Source organism: Bos grunniens, chromosome 2 (genome assembly GCF_055505025.1).
Source record: "Bos grunniens cultivar Pamir isolate PY7600 chromosome 2, Bosgru_T2T1.0, whole genome shotgun sequence".
NCBI classification, from domain to species: Eukaryota; Metazoa; Chordata; class Mammalia; order Artiodactyla; family Bovidae; genus Bos; species Bos grunniens.
In genome coordinates, this window is record NC_141166.1 from 89055338 (window position 1) to 89077201 (window position 21864).

The window sequence follows — 21864 nt, forward strand, 5'->3', positions numbered from 1 at the left end:
CTCACAGGTCTTTCACATGTCCTCTTCTCAGTCCATCTGTATTTATGGTCAGTTTTTCTTTTAGGCTTTTTATCTTTTTATTGCTTTGTGGAAGTTCTTTATGGATTCTAGATACTAATGCTTTAGACTGTTATTTATGTTGCAGATATTTTCCCCAGGCCATCAATTGTCTTTTCAGTTTTTTGGTGATCCTTTTGCTGAACAGAAGTTTTAAATTTTGATGTAGTCAAATTTAACAGTCTTTTGCATTGTGGCATTTGCTTTTTGTATCTTCTTTAGAAGATTTTCATAAATATGGTACAGATACATGTATTAATTTATATTATATTACTGCATTTATATTTTAATTTGATTTAGTTTTTGTTTTGACTTAAGTCTTGAATCATCTGAAATGCATTTTTGTGAATCACAGGAGTTATAAAAGTAAATCATCTTTTCCCCCAAGAATATAGTTGTCCCAGCCCATATATTGAATTGGCCATCCTTTCCCTACTGATTATAAAATGCCACCACAAAAAACAAAAATGCCACCTCTGTCATTAATTTAATTTGCATATCTATACAAAAAAAGATCTTCACGACCCAGATAATCACGATGGTGTGATCACTGACCTAGAGCCAGACATCCTGGAATGTGAAGTCAAGTGGGCCTTAGAAAGCATCACTAAGAACAAAGCTAGTGGAGGTGATGGAATTCCAGTTGAGCTCTTTCAAATCCTGAAAGATGATGCTGTGAAAGTACTGCACTCAATATGCCAGCAAATTTGGAAAACTCAGCAGTGGCCACAGGACTGGAAAAGGTTAGTTTTCATTCCAATCCCAAAGAAAGGTAATGCCAAAGAATGCTCAAACTACCACACAATTGCACTCATCTCACACACTAGTAAAGTAATGCTCAAAATTCTCCAAGCCAGGCTTCAGCAATACGTGAACCCTGAACTTCCTGATGTTCAAGCTGGTTTTAGAAAAGGCAGAGGAACCAGAGATCAAATTGCCAACATCCGCTGGACCATCAAAAAAGCAAGAGAGTTCCAGAAAAACATCTACTTCTGTTTTATTGACTATGCCAAAGCCTTTGACTGTGTGGATCACAATAAACTGTGGAAAATTCTGAAAGGGATGGGAATACCAGACCACCTGACCTGCCTCTTGAGAAATCTGTATGCAGGTCAGGAAGCAACAGCTAGAACTGGACGTGAAACAACAGACTGGTTCCAAATAGGAAAAGGAGTGTGTCAAGGCTGTATATTGTCACCCTGCTTATTTAACTTCTATACAGAGTACATCATGAGAAACGCTGGGCTGGAAGAAGCACAAGCTGGAATCAAGATTGCCGGGAGAAATATCAATAACCTCAGATATGCAGATGACACCACCCTTATGGCAGAAAGTGAAGAGGAACTCAAAAGCCTCTTGATGAAAGTGAAAGTGCAGAGTGAAAAAGTTGGCTTAAAGCTCAACATTCACAAAACGAAGATCATGGCATCCGATCCCATCACTTCATGGCAAATAGATGGGGAAACAGTGGAAACAGTGTCAGACTTTATTTTTTTGGGTCCAAAATCACTGCAGATGGTGACTGCAGCCATGAAATTAAAAGACGCTTACTCCTTGGAAGGAAAGTTATGACCAACCTAGATAGCATATTGAAAAGCAGAGACATTACTTTGCCAGCAAAGGTCCGTCTAGTCAAGGCTATGGTTTTTGCAGTGGTCATGTATGGATGTGAGAGTTGGACTGTGAAGAAGGATGAGCGCTGAAGAATTGATGCTTTTGAACTGTGGTGTTGGAGAAGACTCTTGAGAGTCCCTTGGACTGCAAGGAAATACAACCAGTCCATTCTGAAGGAGATCAGCCCTGGGATTTCTTTGGAAGGAATGATGCTGAAGCTGAAACTCCAGTACTTTGGCCACCTCATGTGAAGAGTTGACTCATTGGAAAAGACTCTGATGCTGGGAGGGATTGGGGGCAGGAGGAGAAGGGGACAACAGAGGATGAGATGGCTGGATGGCATCACTGACTCGATGGACGTGAGTCTGGGTGAACTCCGGGTGTTGGTGATGGACAGGGAGGCCTGGTGTGCTGCGATTCATGGAGTCACAAAGAGTCGGACACGACTGAGCGACTCAACTGACTGAACTGACTGATGGGGTTTTTGGTGGCCAGTCTCTTCTATTATAAAGACTTCCCTGGTTGCTCAGACAGTAAATAAAAATGCCACCTTTATCATCAACTGAATTTGCATATCTATGGGGTTTTTGGTGGCCAGTCTCTTCTATTATACTACTTGCCTATTCTAACACCAATACTACAGCTAATTAATATATTTAACTGATAGAGCATTTATCCCCTTTCTTGATTTTGTGTTCTTGTTTTGTCTTGTTCCTGTTTTATACCCTGGTACCTTCTAAATTGCACTCATCTCCCATCCTAGTAAGGTCATGCTTAAAATCTTGCAAGCTAGGCTTCAGCATTATGTGAACCAAGAGCTTCCAAATGTCCAAGCTAAGTTTAGAAAAGGAAGAGGAACTAGAGATCAAATTGCCAACATTCGCTGGACTATAGACAGAGCAAGGGAATTTCAGAAAAGCATCTATCTCTGTTTCATCAACTACACTAAAGCCTTTAACTGTGTGGATCATGGCAAACTGTGGAAAGCTCTTAGAGAGATGGAATACTAAACCATCTTACCTGTTTCCTGAGAAACTTGTATGCAGGTCAAGAAGCAACAGTTAGAACCCTGTATGGAACAACTGATTGGTTCAAGGTCAAGAAAGGAGTAGGACAGGGCTGTCTGCTGCCACGTTGTTTGCTTAACAGGGTGAGCACATCATGAGAAATGCCGGGCTGGACTCAAGATAGGCAGGAATCAAGAAAAGCAGGAATCAAGATAGGCAGGAGAAATATCAACAACCTCAGATATATAAATCATACCACTCTAATGGCAGAAAATGAAGAGAAAATAAAGAGCCTCTTGATAAGGGTGAAGGAGGAGAGTGAAAAAGCTGGCTTAAGACTGAAGACTGAAAAAACTAAGATCATGCCATCTGACCCTATTACTGCAAGGCAAATAGAAGGGGAAAGGTGGAAGTAGTGACAGATTTCCTCTTCTTGGGCTCCAGAATCACTGCAAATGGTGACTGCAGCTATGAAATCAGAAGACAGTTGCTTCTTGGCAGGAAAGAGATGACAAACCTAGGCAGTGCATTGAAAAGCAGAGACATTACTCTGCCAACAAAGATCTGTATAGTCAAGTGGTTATGTATGGTTGTGAGAGCTGTACTGTAAAGAAAGCAGAATGCCAAAAACTTGATGCCTTTGAACTGTGTTGCTTGAGAAGACTCCTAAAAGTCCCTTGGACAGCAAGATCAAACCAGTCAATCTTAAGGAAGATCAATCCTGAATATTCACTCGAAGGACTGATACTGAAGCTGAAGCGCCAGTATTTTGGTCATCTGATGTGAACACACGACTCATTGGAAAAGTCCCTGATGCTGGGAAAGATTGAGAGTGGAAGAAGAGGGTGTCAAAGAATGAGATGGCTGGACAGCATCATCAATGCAATGAACATGAACTTGGACAAACTCCGGGAGATGGTAAGGGACAGGGAGGCAAGCTGCAATCCGTGGGGTCACAAAGAGTCAGACAAGACTGGGCAACTGAACAACAACAACTACCTTCTAAATCCTTTCATCTTTGGTTCTAATAATTTTCCAGTTTGGGTTCGCTAGGAAAATGATCATGTTGTCTTTACTTTTATTAATCATACCTCATTTGTCTGACTAAATATTCAAGACCAGGCCAATTCCATATAAACACCTAGGAAAGGACACATTTTTATCAACTGCTCCAGGAGGTTTTTTCCTTCTCTACCTATCCCTGTCTCAAATTAATCCTCCATTCGTGCAAGATGAACTGTTCGAGTTTTCTTTCTTTCTTCCTCTTTTTTTTTTTTTTGTATAAACAATTCTTTAAGTTTGTTATTCCAACCAAGATGTGAGGCTCGGGTGGTTAGCAAGGTAGAAAAGAGATTCAAAAGTAAAATAGCCCATTATATTAACTTTCTCTGACCTGAAATGGAAGTTTTCTTTCTTCTTCATTTGTTTGAGCATTTGATCACTTTGCCTTATAATTTTTTTAAAGTCTATGTTTTGTCTTCCCGGCATTTTAACTTCTTCAGGTTAGACTATTTCTCCTGCCTCTCGTATACTCACAGTTCCTTTCCTTGCCCTCTGATACCTGTACTGCATGTTCTTTAACTTCGTGTGTGTGTGCTTGGTTGTGTCCAGCTCTTTGCAGCCCCCTGGACTGTGGCCCACCAGGCTTCTCTGTCCATGGGATTTCCCAGGCAAAAGTATAGGAGTGGATTGCCATTTCCTTCTCCAGAGGCTCTTTCTGACCCAGGAATGGAACCCGTGTCTCTTGTGTCTCCTGCACTGGCAGGCAGATTCTTTACTGTGGCACTACCTGGGAAGCTCCTTTAACTTCATATAAACTGTTATTCCAGCTTAGATTCTATGTTCCATATTTTAGTAACACATTTGGCATATCTCAGACTTCATTGCCCCTCTGTCTTTTACTCACCCCTCTTCAAAACCATGGTCCTATTTTATTTTTGTTTGTGATTTTCTTACATTTTTTTTTAAACTTATTAACTTGAGATTATTTCAAACTTACCAAGAAGCTGCAGTAGGGCAAAGAAATCTATTCGCACAAATTCAGCAATTAACATTTTGCCATATTTACTATATCATTCTCTCTTGCCCCACTGTATGTGAGTGTTTGTGTATGTTTTTTAGAATAGCTTGCTAGTAAATTGCAGAAATCATATAATCTGTTTTTTTTTTTCTATGCTTATATACTCAATAAATCAGAGGTCTGGTTCCGTCCATACTGCTGTCTTGTCTGATAACTCATGTTCTGGTGAATAAGGTCACATTTTGGATTCTGCCTTAAATTTATGATTGTTGAACTCAAATTGGCTTTCACCGCTACCTATATAAAGGTGACTCTTTTTTAAATTTATGAACACAGGCATGTTTGGGGATATCATATTCTTGTGATGTTCTATGGAAATTTTATCAGATGATACATTGTGTGTGATTTCAGTTGTTTAGAGCCGTTGAGCTTTTTTTATGGCCAGCTATTTTTATTTATTTACCAAATATTTACATAGTGCTTACTATGTGCTGGACACTAAGTACTTTACAAATCCTTACTTATTCAATTTGTTCAGCACTGTGTGGTAGAGCGTATGGGGTTGCACAGAGTCGGACACCACTGAAGCGACTTAGCAGCAGCAGCGTGGTAGGTATTAGTATTACCTTCATTTTGCACTTGAGAAAATTGAAGAACAGACATGTAACTTACCCTAAGTCATACACCAAGTACTGAGCCAAAATTTTAATATCAGCAGTCTGGTTACGGAATTGGTGCTCTTAATCATGATTTCTAGGGTTTTCCTTGCAAGATTCTGCTCTTTTCCATCTTATTCAACCTCATTTTTTAAGAGGCTGGTATTAAAAGCTATGCTTTCAACTTAATTTACATGGAAATATTCTTTCTCTTTTTTTATTTATATTTCATTTGCTTACAAAACATTTTATTAAATGCCTAAATACCACCAGCAAATGTTACTGACTCAGACAGCTTTGAAAACAACACAACTGATAGTCAACAGCATATGATTCAAGTGATAAGAGCACAAATAAACATTTGTCTGTTTTCAAATGGAAATGCTGTTTTGATTAATTCAGTGATTTGTTTATGTGGAGGTCAGTTAAGAGACTTTCCTCTGTAGTTGAAATCAGGCTATGTTCTTCAAGTAAATAAAAACAAAATCACTGAAAAGTTATTTTCCATCTGACAGATGTCACTATCAGTGAATTACTACATAGGAATGAAATTGCATTTATAAATTAAGAAACTTGTACACCAGCAAAGCTGATGTTAGAAATGTCATGGATCTCTGATACAAAAACTGTTTTCAGCTTTATGTGCATAGAGATTCATCCAATACTAGGAAGACTGACATGTTTTTTAATTTGTTTATTTCTGGCTGTGCTGGGTCTTTGTTGCTGTGTGCAGCTCTCTCTAGTTGGCGCAGAGTGGGAGCTGCTCTCTAGTTGTGGAGTGCGGGCTCCAGGAAGTGCCAGCATTAATAGTTGCCCCACACGGACTCAGTAGTTGTGACACACAGGCTTATTTGCCTCACGGCAGCAGGAATCTTCCCAGACCAAGGATCAAACCAGTGTCCCTTGCATTGCAAGGCAGATTCTTAACCACTGAACCACCAGGGAAGCCCTGACATGTTTTTTAAAGCTGTATTTCTGATACTCCCTAGCACAAGTTCTCCACTTCAATTCAGTCAACTCTGTTCCATGAGTATCTTCTCTTGGTAAACATAGATACATTGAGTTGAAGACATTGAAGTCATCTTTATAGTCTTTCTTGCTTTTCTAGCTTATATAGAAATGACAGCATTAGAAGGATCAGAAGAACATCTAACTCGGAGGAGGTTCTGCAGAGTTTCCCAATGTCAGACACAAATTTAAATTTTAAAATTATATGAAGTATTTTAACACTGTCATAAAAACAGCATGCCCACTCAGATGTATACCAAATTATAACACATAAACACATCATGAAACAAAAACTGTGCTGCTTGTTTATATTTTATGAACTGCTAACTAAAGCCTTACCTCCAATTTCCATGTAGATATTTAGACTTCTTAAGAGTATTGTTTTTAAGTTTTTAGCTGGCCTTTAAAAAAAATTGAGTCCATTGTTATATGTGTGCTTAGTTGTTCGGTTATGTCCAACTCTTTGCAGCCCCACAGACTGTAGCCTGCCAGGCTGCTCTGTTCATGGAATTCACCAGGCAAGAATACTGGAGTGGGTAACCATTCCCTTCTCCTGGGGATCTTCCAGACCCAGGGATTGAACCTGGGTCTCCTAACTGCAGGCAGATTCTTTATGGTCGGAGCCACCAGGGAAGCCCACCATTGTTATATATCCAAATCAAATTATGCAAGCAAGAGAATAGCTACAGTGTATGTATGCTCCATTAAAAAAATACAAATACGATTTAGAGTCATCTTTCTACCATATATCCTTATCACTCCTTTACAGTTCTGCAGTGGCAAATCAGTGTGACAATATTATACTAAAGTAAGTCCTCTTGCTTAATTTAAGTTTTGGATGGTTCTTGCCCATATTTTGTATTCATGACCAGAAATGTGAGTAAAGATTAGATAAGTCATTCAGTAGTGGAAACGAGATTTTCTTTACCTCCCTTCAAGCTTCTAGACCATTTTGACTGCAACAATCTTAAATACTGCCAAAGCCAAATTTGCTATTTTTTTAAAGTTGCCGTTTATAATAGCTTTTCTGTGATAATCACAATTGTCTCAATATTATAAAGCTAATAAATAATACTATAATAATAAAGACCATATTATAGTCTTTATTTATATAATGGAGGTTCCATTTAGATTTTTATTAGACAAAAGAGAGCTAAATAATTTGAAAACAACTGATCTAGTTCAGCCCATTAATCTTAACAAATTGAAAAATTAAAGCATATGCAGATGACACCACCCTTATGGCAGAAAGTGAAGAGGAACTCAAAAGCCTCTTGATGAAAGTGAAAGTGCAGAGTGAAAAAGTTGGCTTAAAGCTCAACATTCACAAAACGAAGATCATGGCATCCGGTCCCATCACTTCATGGAAAATAGATGTGGAAACAGTGGCAGACTTTATTTTTTGGGGCTCCAAAATCACTGCAGATGGTGACTGCAGCGATGAGATTAAAAGATGCTTACTCCTTGGAAGGAAAGTTATGACCAACCTAGATAGCATATTGAAAAGCAGAGACATTACTTTGCCAACAAAGGTCCGTCTAGTCAAGGCTATGGTTTTTGCAGTGGTCATGTATGGATGTGAGAGTTGGACTGTGAAGAAGGCTGAGTACCGAAGAATTGATGCTTTTGAACTGTGGTGTTGGAGAAGACTCTTGAGAGTCCCTTGGACTGCAAGGAGATCCAACCAGTCCATTCTGAAGGAGATCAGCCCTGGGATTTCTTTGGAAGGAATGATGCTAAAGCTGAAACTCCAGTACTTTGGCCACCTCATGCGAAGAGTTGACTCATTGGAAAAGACTCTGATGCTGGGAGGGATTGGGGGCAGGAGGAGAAGGGGATGACAGAGGATGAAATGGCTGGATGGCATCACTGACTCGATGGACGTGAGTCTGAGTGAACTTCAGGAGTTGGTGATGGACAGGGAGGCCTAGCGTGCTGCGATTCATAGGGTCACAAAGAGTCGGGTACAACTGAGCGACTGAACTGAACTGAACTATATGTCTTGCTCAGTTATACAGCTAGAAAATTGTGGATACTAAACTTCCTGTTAGTTCATTGTTCTTTGTAGTATTTCTTATCTCTGAGTTCCTATAGTACATTTAGTTTATACCATGCCATTTAGCATTTATTGCCATGGTTTGTATACAGGCATTCATTTATTTATTCAATAAGTAATAATCTGTTTGCCAGGTTCTTCTAGTCAATGAAGATAGTCCCTGAACCCAGAAGTTGAGCTGAAAATAAGAAAAGTAGATTCTATTCAGCCCTCATTTGATTTTGGTTAAATAACCAGCTTGTGTATCACTGAGTGATATTATCATATCATTGAGAACTTTTCTTTATTTATGGTTATATTGTGGGGGAGTAAAAAAGTTCTCTAGGTGAGAAAAATGAAAAAGTCAACTCAAAGCGTACTATTTTTTATAACAAGTACCTGATAATGTCAGTATGTAAAAGAATATGGGGAGTACTGTTACATAAAAACAGCACTGTAGAAAGATAGTAATTCTTAAGCGGGACTGGAAGAGCCATAATGGAGGAGTTCTATTCTTAAAGAAGTTTGCTTTAAAAAAGTAGGGGGAAATCTTTCTTTGCACAGGGAACAACAGGTTCATAGGCAGAGTTCTGAACAGTTCTGGCATTTCCAAGAAAGATTAATGCAGCAGAATACTAGGAGGTCTTGAGAAGTGTAGTGTATAAGCATTTTTAGGCATCATTTATATGCTTAAACAGCGAAAGTAATGAAATGTGACTTTTTATCCTGTATCCCAAGTATTCCTCATACTTCTACCTGTTTATATTCCTAAGTTCTTTAAAAACACTGCTTCCCCATCTCATGGTGACAAGTGCAGTACCAGAATGACAAGGGCTCTGTATACCCTTACTGATTAATTACACTCATCATTCACTCAATCAATACTTTTTGCTCCAGCATGTATAAGATTTTATACTTTGTGCTAATAAGAAGTAAAAAAAAAAAAAAAATAGTGATACAAAACCAGAATTCAAGGAGCTATTGAACCCAAAGCAAAAATTAGTCTGGGATAAACCATAATGGACAGGAAAAAGTCAGTTTTCATTCCAATCCCAAAGAAAGGCAATGCCAGAGAATGTGTAAACTACCACACAATTGCACTCATCTCACATGCTAGCAGAGTAATGGTCAAAATTCTCCAAGCCAGGCTTCAACAATATGCTAACTGGAAGCTGAATTTAGAAAAAGCAGAGGAACCAGAGATCAAATTGCCAGCATCCACTGGATCATTGAAAAAGCAAGAGTTTCAGATAAACATCTACTTTTCCTTTATTGACTATGTCAAAGCCTTTGACTGTGTGGATTACGACAAACTCTGGAAAATTCTTAAAGAGTTGGGAATACCAGACCATTTGACCTACCTCCTGAGAAATCTGTATGCAGGTAAAGAAGCAACAGTTAGAACTGGACATGGAACAACAGACTGGTTCCAAATCAGGAAAGGAGTATGTCAAGGCTGTATATTGTCATCCTGCTTATTTAACTTCTATGCAGAGTACATCATGCGAAATGCCAGGCAGGATGAAGCACAAGCTGGAATCAAGATTGCCGGGAGAAATATCAATAACCTCAGATACGCAGATGACACCATCCTTATGGCAGAAAGCGAAGAAGAACTAAAGAGCCTCTTGATGAAAGTGAAAGAGGAGAGTGAAAAAGTTGGCGTAAAACTCAGCATTCAGAAAACTAAGATCATGGCATCTGGTCCCATCACTTCATGGCAAATAGATGGGGAAACAGTGGAAACAGAGACTTTATTTTGGGGGGCTCTAAAATCACTGCAGATGGTGACTGCAGCCATGGAATTAAAAGACGCTTGCTCCTTGGAAGAAAAGCTATGACCAACCTAGACAGCATATTAAAAAGCAGAGATACTACTTTACCAACAAAGGTCCATCTAGTCAAAGCTATGATTTTTCCAGTAATCACGTATGATTATGAGAGTTAGACTATAAAGAAAGTTGAGTGCCGAAAAATTGATGCTTTTGAACTGTGGTGTTGGAGAAGACTCTTGAGAGTCCCTTGGACCGCAAGGAGATCCAACCTGTCAATTCTAAAGGAAATCAGTCCTGAATATTCATTGTAAGGACTGATACTGAAGCTGAAACTGCAATACTTTGGCCACCTTATGCAAAGAACCGACTCATTGGAAAAGACCCTGATGCTGGGAAAGATTGAAGGCCGGAGGAGAAGGGGACGATAGAGGATGTGGTTGGATGGCATCACTGGCGCAATGGACATGAGTTTGAGTAGGCTGTGGTAGTTGGTGATGGACCGGGAAGCCTGGCGTGCTGAAGTCTATGGGGTCGCAAAGAGTTGGACACGACCGAGTAACTGAACTGAAACCATAATGGAAAAGAATATTCAGAAAAAGAATGTATATATGTGTAAAACTGAGTCACTTTGCTGTATAGCAGAGATTGGCACAACATGGTAAATCAACTATACTTCAATTTTTCATTTTAATTAGCAAGGGTTTTTGTCTATTATGTGTGCTAAGTCTCTTCAGTCATGTCCGACTTTGTGCAGCCCCATGGAATGCAGTCTTCCAGGCTCATCTGTCTGTGGGATTCTCCAGGCAAGAATAGTGGAGTGGGTTGCCATTTCCTCCTCCAGGGAATCTTCCCAACCCAGGAATCAAACCCATGTCTCCTATGTCTCTTGCACTGGCAGGTGGGTTCTTTACCACTAGGGCCACCTAGAAAATCCTTTGCCTGTTTTGGTGACTAATATATCCATATGTTCACAAAGCTTACTCTCTCATCAGAGGAGACAAATGATAATAGGATAGATTGTAAAATATGTAGCATGTTATTCATAGTGATAAATACTAAGAAGAAAAAATAAAGTTAGGAAAGAGGGGAAATTAATTACTGGAGAGGAAAAGGGAAGATAAAATTATTTAATTTCTCTTGCCTTGATTTTCTCAGCTCTAAAAAAGAAAAAATAGTGGTGGTTACTTATAAGGTTGTGACAAAGATTAAATGAGCTGATATGTGTATTTATAAAGTCCCAGATGATAGAATATCGGCCAATATTATTTATACATTTGTTTAAAACAACTTTAGCACAGTAGTCATCTTATTTTCATCACTTATGGACTTCTTTTATTAAAGGATATAGTTACAGTTTTGAGCTACTTTATCTACAGAATAAGACTCCCTCATCCATATCTTGCTTCTTTTAGCTTCTACTTCCAATACAGTCACAGCTAATCACTTTCTTAGAGGCAAATCATCATTCTTTCATAGTGTTTCTTCTGCAGAACAATATTTGCTTATCTAGATGTCAGGTCATTTTCTATTTAAGTCATCGAGCAGGCATCCAGATGTTCCTGTGGAAAATATTCATTAATGCCTCATCACTTACATCTCAAGGTTAATAGGTCCAAGAAAATGAGACCTTTATGCTTGCTTTCCAGCTAAAAATGAGTAGAATATTGGAATTGTTATTACCAAACAAATATAAAATCTTCAATATTAATCTTTTCACACTAAGATCATTTTCACAGATTAGCTAAAGTTTCAGGTCTCCCAGTAACCTTTCTTTGCCTGCGTAACCTCTGTGCATCCTTAAATGTATCCTGCCTCCTCCTTTCCCTGAAAACTAGACTTGCCCTTTGTGTTCCTTTAGCACTCCATACCTAGCCCTATCACAACCAGTATTACTCAGTCCTGAAGTTACCTGTTTACCTAACCTGCCCAATCCCTGTGCCCACCTCTCAGGCAGTAAGCTCCTTAGGCTGGGATGGGTGGTGGACACCGGGGAAACTAGGTTCTCTTTGTGTCTGTGTCCCGAGTATCTATTACAGGGCTTTACATGTAGTTGATTATCGATAAATACTTAAAACACTAAGTGTAATGCCTGGAGTACTTTTAACATATCAAGATTATAGAAACTTAGTTATTTAACCTTGGTCCCACATCCCTTAATTGTTTCTTTATCTCTCTTGGCTGCTTTCTGAGGAATAGCATTGCTCAAGCATGCTGCTACCCCTGTCCTACATTGTCCCCTGTCCTTCTTTGGCCTAAAATTAAAAAGAAAAAGGAGGCCAGATATTTGGAAAGATCCCAAAATTAGAGGAATACCCTGTGGGGTAATTATGGTCCAGGATGTGACCCCTACTCTTCCAATTGAGAAACATTGATTTTGCCATTCCTCTCAAGGTGATGGGCCTCTAGGGTCTGACACAGGCCATCTATATTTCCAAGAACTTAATTTATAAACCAGTTGACTGTTTGTTGATTGGTTTGTTTACACTGATTGAAATACTTGTATCTGATACCTAAGTCATAACTTAATGATATCAAAGCCTCTGTGAAATCCATCAAATAATCAGAAGATTGTTCAGTGACTATAGAAATGGAGCAAAATGACCTAAACTGCACCAAAGATAATTTAACCCAAGCTGAGGAACAGCCTTGCCATTGTTTCCTTGATGGCTAGGAGAAAATTAAGTAAAGGGTGATAAGGTCTCAAGTGTTTTGAAAGTGTTTACAAATTTTTTTTCTTATTTGCTAAAAGAAAGCACTTTTAAATGTCAGGGGGACAATGTCATTTTGTAACTCAGTATTGATAATGTACAGTTTAGTTCCATAATTCTTTGATCCCAACATTAAATTCCTGAAATAGTGGTATTGCTGACAATGGTCTACGACAGAAAGAAAGAAAAAGGATTAAAGTTGGATGAGCATTCTCTGTACCCTCTGCCTCTAACTTAACAATCATCTGGGGGTCAAATCAACTTCATTGAGAAAGTTGACTGTGCTTGTGTTTCTAGCTGGCTTACTGGCTGGCATTCCTTCATAAACTAATAATGCATATCCACTGAGAGTTCATCCTCTAACCTTGTGAAGAAGCTGTGAAGTATAGGTTAAGTGGTCATTAAGAAAAGTAAGCTGTACCTCTTGTCAAGGGCTAGAGTCTGTCCTTCAGGCCTTACCTCAAGGTCCTTTCTATTCCAGAGTTTGGAAACCCAAGTGCCTACAGAGGCCAGGCTGGTGGGAATGAAGCAGGAAGCCACTGCAGTGAACTGGAGAGCCGAGTCCTGTCTGAAGGAGCAGCCACTGATCTGTTCCAGATAATTGTTGCAAGGCAGGAATGCTGACCTAGTGTTACCACATTGTCCAGTTTCCCAGGTAAAGCAAGAAATGCAAATTTTCATATGCCTTCTGATTTAAATATTGTCAATTAATTCACTTGCATTATTATTTTCAAACTGTGCGTGCACCAAATACTACCACTGGTGAGATTTGGCCTAGAGCCCTCCTGATTGTAACTTGGTTTTATATTTTGCTCTCCAGTTCCTGTTTGTTGAATTGGAGACTTTATTTTCTACATGTTTTGCTTTTCTTCAGCATGTTAGGTAAAATATTTTACGCCCGGTTTTGTGCTATTGAAACTACCTGCCTCTCTAAATTGAATGTTTTGTGTGTAAGTTTTTTTTGGCTGCTACATTTTCTCTGCCACCTTCAGAATTCCAGTGAGCAGTCACATGCTAAATGGAGCCTCCTTGAGACACTTTTCATATGACAACACTAACCATCTACAGGTATTACTACTTACTCATTTCATTCCTGATGTGTAAGCTAAATAAACACAGTAAAATATCATTTATTTCATGGAACTTAAAGATTGTGTGGTTTGGGCTCCCCCTTCTAGAATTAACACAGAGACCATCTTCCTCCTCTTGCATCTTGAGAGAACTTTTCAGATAATTAATTAGACTATGGTTATCTTTAACATTTAATTATATTTGCTAGAGATGTTGATTAGACTTGAGTGTTCCTAAATATTTATACATATTTAGAGACAATGTATTTGTTTCTCCAGTGGCTGAGGAGTCTTCCTGTTTTCTCTTTGAGTAACCCCATTGCCAGGTGAATTGAAGAATGCTAAACATTTTTTTAAGTAAAAGAGTACATAAACATTAGCTGTTTCAATATGTTGTGCAACCCCAAAATGGACCAAAGTCATGTTTGTTTCATTCTTAATACAGTTTTAATTTTTAAAAAGCTGATATACATTATTTTTAACAATGATTCAACCTATGGAGCTACACCTTGAGTAACCAGAATACCAATCATGCACAGATAAAATGTAAAAATCACCCCTTCAACTTGCTTAGTGCACTCTCAAAAAGATTATGTTAATGAAGGCAAGTATTGTTTTTATAAATAATCCTTATGAGAAACTTTACTATACTATAAAACAGCAAAAATAGCCAAGTATGTTGATGCTTAATATATAGAAGTAAATCATAAGTAAATTTTCCCTCAGAGTTGTAATGAGTTTATTATGTCCTAGATGTTCTGGTGTGACCTACTATACTTTCAGACAGTTCTCTGAATTTTTTTAAAATAAAATATATTTGGAATCCGTGATTATTTTCTTTTTGACTTTTAAGAAAGTAAAATGCATAGTAAGCATTTTATTCATGTGCATACAAACCCTCACTTTCCTTCTATATTTTCAAAAGTACAAAGGGAAGCCTTGCCTTAAAGTTAGTTGTCTCAATTGTGTTTTCTTTGTAGTCATGTAGAATGGCAAGGGCAAAGAAAGAGCTCAGTGGTGTGTAGTAATACATGTGAATTCCTGAATATTATCAGGGAGAGTTATAAGGAGAATTCAGTTTAGACTTGGAAAGCCAAATAATGACTGGAGAAACCAGGAAGGCTTCTCTGAGGAAGTGACGTTTAAACTGAGATAAACAGAAGTTGGTTTAACGAAAAACATGAGTGTGGTGGTGAGAGATGTCATTCCAAGCAGAAAAGTAAGGGTGATAGGCTGAGGCATTTTTAGAACCGGCCAAAGGGATAGCCTTAGTTTTTGTTTCTACTATGTAGGTCATTCTGGTTAATGTGTCCTTTCTGACTCTCCTTTTTGTCCACATAGAGAAATAACAGCATAATACTAGTGGGCTTCCCTGGTGGCTCAGATAGTAGACAATCTGCCTTCAATGCGGGAGACCTGAATTCGATCTCTGGGTTGGGAAGATCCCCTGGAGGAGGAAATGGCAACCCACTCCAGTATTCTTGCCTGGAAAATTCCATGGACAGAGGAGCCTGGTGGGCTACAGTCCATGGGGTCACAAAGACTCGGACATGACTGAAGCAACTTAGCATGCATGCACATAAATAATAATGTAGATATTTATTATGTGCTAGGTACTGGTTTAAGACTTTTAGTTTATTGTATCCCCAAAGCAGAACAGTTCTATAAAATCTCCATTTTATAAGGAAAGAAAATTTTTAAAACCTACCCACGGTCACAAGGATGGAGCTACAGGACTTCCCTGCAGTCCAGAGGTTAAGACTACAAGCTCCCAAGGCAGGGGGCACAGGTTCAATCCCTGGTCAGAGAACTAATATTCCACATGATGCACAGCATGGAAAAAAAAAATTTTTTAATAAAAACAAAATAAACAGAAATGACTATCCTCAACAAAACTTAAAAAAAGAAAAGATAGAGCTACATAGCATCTCAATACTGTAGTTAATTTAAATAAAACCCTATTTTAGACTTTCAGATCACTTCCAGTGTAGTATTTGGCTGTTTGAAATAATACTGCTGATTCAGTGTGTTGGAAGACTAGGCTACGCTCCATGAAACAGCTCATCTCTGTTCCACATGGTGCTGGCTGGACTCATGTATGTGTCTGGGGCTTCAGACGGACCAGCTGGATTTCTCTCTCTCTCCATCCTCAAAGGGCCAGTTCCAGTTCTTTGTGTGACAGTGGCATTCCAAGAAGCAAGAATGGAAGATACAAGGCCTCTTGAGGCTTAGGCCCATCCCTTGAGCTATATCACATTCTACTGATCAAAGCAAGTCACAAGGTCAGCCCGGATCCAAAGGGCAGAGTAGTAAATCTCATTTCCTAATGGAAGGAACTACAAGATATCTGTGGCCAATTGCAGCCTGCTACATTTAGCATTTAGTCTTCTAAAGGCTTCTGTGTGCCTAGAATGTGTAAGTTCTAGGTAAATTATCCTCCTGACCATTGATGGGCAGAGTTCAGTTTGTGTGTTACCTTGCCTCTGAGGACTGATGTCATCCTCATACACAGTTTTTGAACATTAACACTCTTTTACACTGAAAGGGCAAGGATGTTTGAAACCAGAGAGTTTTAACGATCAGGGCAGGAAAGATGTGCTTATATCCTGATAAATCTGTAAAACAAATGTAAATTGCACTGGGGTAGTTTGGGGTGAGTAAGTGGAGCCTGGCAGAGGCATTAGGTCTCTTACAAAAGATATATCTGAGAGGTCTGTTTTGGAAAAGGTGGCTGCACAGTGACGATAAGAACCAAATGAAAATAACAACCAGAGTTAAAATGAAGCTAATTTATTGGAAGATTTTTTAAAAATGAAAGAAGATATAACTGTAAGATAAGGGTGCTCATAAATAAAAATGCATAGCTTAAACAAATAGGTGAAAGGTGAAACAGATGGCAAGGTTGGATGGGAGGGCTGGCTAAGTGCTATAAAGGAACTGTGTAAATTGGTATGAGGGTGAAAGATAACTGAAAGAGGCAAATATCATTTAGGGTTACCCTAACAAGCATAATTTAACTAATGGAAAGAGGATGAGTATATCCATTTATTACCCAATCAAATAATAATAATGTTGTAGCTACTCAGACATTATGCTTCAAAATGCTAATGCTCATGTTATTTCTTAATCCAATCATATCTGTTGTTGCATGTACATATTGTTTCAGAATTTAGATAGAGAGTTAGGTTTCATGTGAGCCTTTCTTCTCAAGTGTTGAACATGAGGCGTTAATCCTTGCAAATGTCAGAATGGAAGAGACTTCCTTTTTTTGTTATTGAAGTATAGTTGACTTATTGGAGGAGACTTCTAAACTTTGAATATTTCATGAGTTAACTTTATAATCATTGTGTATAAAATATATGTGATAATTTACATTTATGTTAAATATTGGTATTTTATCTAATTTACATGGTCTCATTTTGATAAATCAGTAGTTCATTCAGTATTCATTCTGTCCTACTGTGTATCCAAGTAATGCCACTGAGTACAAGATTAATGTGTGATTAATGTGATAAACATTTTAATAGAATTTACTCACAGTATCACATGACTTAAAAATCAATTCATTGTTTTCACCATTAATCAAGTTTGTGACATTATTCAGAAAAATATATGATGTTTGTTGTTATTCAGAGAAATTTATGAAAAGTAGCTACTTATTTTCATGATGTCATATTCTCTGATATCTAGTCTTCTTGGTATTTTGGGTATAACTTCTAAAATATATACTTAACACTGCATAACACAGTGAGTTTATCCTTAGGTTGACAAGAATGTTGGTAAAGCAGAAAGAGAAAAAGCCATCTATTGCCTTAGCTACATCATGTTGAAATACAGGTTTCATTTTTATATGGTTGCATTCATTTTAGTGGTTCCTTTATTAATCCAATTAAAGTGTGTATATAAGCTATTTAAATAAAACTCTGATGTACTTTACAAATAAAATAAAAAGTTATATTATTTTTCTTAGAAGCCCTATCATGCTTTTTCTACACAAAAATTATTACTCAGAGATTGTGAGATCATTAGAGACAAAGCTAGAGCAAAAAAAAAAAAAATCCTTTGTGTTTTTTGTCAACATGCATAGTCCCTAGCTTCTACTGACTTCTTTTTAAACCTTCTCTTTCATTTTAGATGTCTGTGTTGCTAAAAACCTTACAGGTCTACATGGTAAAAATCAGAATATAAAACTATGTTGGCTAATTGGAATGTACGTGGTCTTCATCAAGTATTTAAGCACCCAGTAGGTGAGGCAGTAAACCTGCTTTAATCAGGAAATGGAACTATTGAAAGAACCTAGAGAAACAAGGTCCCTGATGTAAGGAGTTAGTTTACATTCCTGTGGGGAAAGATTAACAAACAAATAAATGATAAAAAAAAATCAGTTAATAAGAGGTATCAGTGAATTAACAATGTGTGGGAGAATACTTAGGATTTACAGTGTCTCTTTGAGGAGGTGACGTCTAATTTGAATTCTGTATGAAGCCAATGCAAAGAATTAAATCAGGTCACTAAAATTCAGTTCAACAAAAGCCAACTGTCATAGACTTATTTGCATATTGAAAGGGGGATGGAAAATGAAAATGTTGAAAGAATGGTGGCAGATATTCTCCTCAGAACACATACACACACACACCCTACTTTTTTTATTTTTACTTCTGCCAGAAATGTTTGTAATCAATTTAAATAATGTCCTGTGTGTAAGATCTATCCCTGATCCTCAGTGTTAGTGAGACAAAAGTGCCTTTCATGTTTCCGGACATTTTTGTTTTAATCTCTGTCTTTTGGGGTTAAACCAAGCCATGTAAACAGGATAGATCATAATGAAATCTTCAGGCAAGGTGAAGGGAAAATGTTGTGGGTATGTAGTTTTTATGTTAAATTTGAAAAAAAGGATAAACTTTTGTTTTTAATGATAAAACTATAAAAACTTGAATGAGTTTTGAATAATTGGTCTATATAGAAGATAAAGTTATCAGAATCTCAGAGGCAAATAGAATAGACTATAATATTTAGCAAAAGAGGGCATGTATCGGTTTTCAGAAGTTTGAGATGCATGGCCTTCTCAGTGAACTATCAAAATGGCAATAGATTTATGTAGAGAGATATTTATCTCAGATTTATTTGTAACTGTGAAAATTTAGGAGAAAAATCTATTTCCACAAAAGGGAAGTAAATATTGAATGCCATAGTAAAATGCTTAAGTTGAAAATAAAGTGCAAAGTGGTAATAATTCAGTATTTAAAGAAGGCACTATTATACATAGAAAAAAATTGGAATTACCTTAGCTTTTTTCAATAGCAATTTGGCAGTGCCTCCAAAGTTTAAATGTGCAGACCCAACATTAATATGATTGATATTCCAATAGATGAATATTTGTAAATTTATATGATAGAATACTATTCAGATGTTTAAAATGAACAAATTGGATCTATATTTCTGCAGAAGAGATAGATCTGTATATGTCAACAGAGATAGCACTCAAAACAATGTTGAATTTTAAAAAGCAAGTTGAAGAATATGTATGTATAATAGTATTTATGTAAAATAAAAACTTTAAAATACTTATAACAAAGCCAAATATTGTTTACCTGTAAAAACATAGCCTGGAAGGATTGATTGTTGCTGTTCATTCACTGAGTCATGTCTGACTCTTTGAGACCCCATGGACTGCAGCACACCAGGCTTCCCTGTCCATCTGTGGGCTTCCCTAGTGGCTCCCAGAGCTTACTCAAACTTATGTCCATTGAGTCAGTGATGCCATCCAACCATCTCCTCCTCTGTCGTCCCCTTCTTCTGTCCTCAGTCTTTACCAGCATCAGGGTCTTTTCCAATAAGTCAGCTCTTCGCATCAGGTGGCCAAAGTATTGGAGCTTCAGCTTCAACATCAGTCCTTCCAATGAATATTCAGGGTTGATTTCCTTTAGGATTGACTGGTTTGATCTCCTTGCAGTCCAAGGGACTCTCTACAGACCAGAATAGGAGTGTTAGTTTTCTTTAGGCCAGAGGGGAGGGGAACAGGACTAAAAAGAGAAACTGGATGGGAGTGAGGGATAGTATTGAACTTCATCTGTAATATTTTCTAAGTGTTTTTGTTTTTTTTTTTAAATAAGCAAAGTGACAAAATGCATTGTAAATTTGGAGCGGTAGCTCATTGTTTATTAGACTCTTTTTAACGTGTGCTTTTAAAACTTTTTTAAAACAATGATTGAAAGTCATCCACGTTTGCAGTGGTTATTATTCAACAGTGAGATTAGAGTTCAATTTTAATTTTCATCACAAACATCTCTGAATTTTCCAAATTTATAAAATAAATGTTGAGGAAATCAGTCCCACTTAGAGATAAACAAATGATAATAGTCGCTGGACTTCAGCTCTCTGAGGAGTTCCTAAGGCCCTTAACAATTATGCTATGCTATGCTAAGTCACTTCAGTCGTGTCCAACTCTGTGTGACCCCGTAGAAGGTAGCCTACCAGGCTCCCCCGTCCCTGGGATTCTCCAGACAAGAACACTGGAGTGGGTTGCCATTTCCTTAAGCTGCCTCTAAAATGCCAAAGTATCAGCCAAAAAAAAAAGGATGACCCTCCCAGGAACAAAACGAAGAAGTGGGCCAGCCGTGGGAATGTAAAACCAGGTCCTATCCTGGGAAGGGAAGCTGGTACAGAAGTCTGAGTCAGTGGGTCTCAAACTTGAGCATGCCATTGAATCACCTAGAGGGCTTGTTTGTTTGTTTGTTTGTTTTAAAAGATTGCCCTCCAGGGTTTCTGATTAAGAAAGTATGGGGTCAGTTCTGTGATTCTGCATTTGTAACAGGATCCCAGCTGTTAACAGTAATGATGGTGGTCCCAGGACCATGCTTTCAAAACTGCAGGCTAAAACCCAGCCGTCAGATCTTTGTAGTTTTGATTACTGAAATATGAGGAAGATATTTGGCAGAAATCAGTCTGATGTCATTATCTGGCAGATCCAGAAATTACTTAAGGGCGTGAGCCAGTCCATCTCAGGAAAGTTGGAGTCACACGCAAGAGCAGGCAAATCAAAAAGAAAGAGAAATTGGCATCAAATGATCAGAAAGCTTGAAAGTAAGGAAAATGAGAGCTAGTCCAATCTAAAGACCACAGGCCATGGAAGACTTTGCTTTAGGGAAAAGTAAGGTAATAAAATGAGTGTGAAAAAAAGACTGTAAAAATCATGTTTACTCATCAGTGTCTGTTGCTGTTTGATCAGACTGGGAGTCCAGAATGACACAGAATTCTTTCTCATCTTACACTAGCACCAGGAGCTCTACTAGGCAGGAAACTCCCTGAGAACAGGGACTGTTCTTCCCTTCCTTGCTTTCTCCATCCTTTCCTGACCCCCTCCCTCCCTCTTTCTTTTCTATTTTCCCCACTCAGCAGCTTTTTGTTTTCCCCTCAGCAGCTCTTTAGTGCCAGACATTGCCCTGGGCTTTGGATAAAGTGGTGTCTTACCACCTTTGTTGAACTTCCCAGGTGGCTCAGTAGTGAAGAATCAGGAGCCTCAGGAGATGAGGGTTCAATCCCTGGGTTGGGAAGATTCCCTGAAAGAGGAAACGGCAGCCCACTCTACTATTCTTGCCTGGAGAATCCCATGGATAGAGGAGCTGGAGGTTGCAAAGAGTCAGACACGACTAAGTGGCTGAGCACAAACACCACCTTTGTACTCCAGCACATAGCATAGGCCTCATAAGTAATAGCTGCTCACTAACTGTAGAATGAAATATGAATAAACACATACATGATCAACAGGGATCATGGTTAAAGGAGCAATGAATGAGAGACAGAAATAAGGTGCTATGCATGCAAGCAGGTCATTTCTATAAGAGGCATAGACCCAGTGGAGTGGACCTAGCAATGTAATTAGCACCTTGAGTCACCACTGAAAATGCACTACTT

The 21864-nt window shown here is 38.2% G+C and overlaps 1 protein-coding gene across 23 annotated transcripts in view; it reads left to right on the top strand.

The window, feature by feature from the left end:
* Positions 1-21864, top strand: part of MBD5 (methyl-CpG binding domain protein 5) — a 488069-nt gene that overhangs the window by 402895 nt on the left and 63310 nt on the right. For 21 of the 23 annotated variants that reach the window (XM_086352266.1, XM_086352333.1, XM_086352261.1 and 18 more), the window contains one exon: positions 13362-13535. The exons of the other annotated variants lie outside the window; for them this stretch is intronic. The gene's annotated coding sequence lies outside the window, so the exon portion shown is untranslated. The remainder of the gene's footprint in view (positions 1-13361; positions 13536-21864) is intronic. 23 annotated transcript variants of the gene reach the window in all.